A 207-nucleotide genomic window follows, 5' to 3' on the forward strand; every position below is an offset into this window, starting at 1 on the left:
AGGATGGAGAGAGTTTCGAGGCCAAGTAAGAAGCGAGTGGAAGTGGAAAGAGAGAGAGAAAAAGAAAATTACCACAAAGGCAACGAAAGAGCGGGGGGGGGGGGTATATCTAGAGGGAAAACTGTGCAAAAAAGGATGTGAAAGTGAGAAAGAAATATAGAGCATATGCACATATCGAAAGTTTAATGGATTGACTTGAAAAGGATT

Source organism: Penaeus monodon, chromosome 32 (assembly GCF_015228065.2).
Source record: "Penaeus monodon isolate SGIC_2016 chromosome 32, NSTDA_Pmon_1, whole genome shotgun sequence".
NCBI lineage: Eukaryota > Metazoa > Arthropoda > Malacostraca > Decapoda > Penaeidae > Penaeus > Penaeus monodon.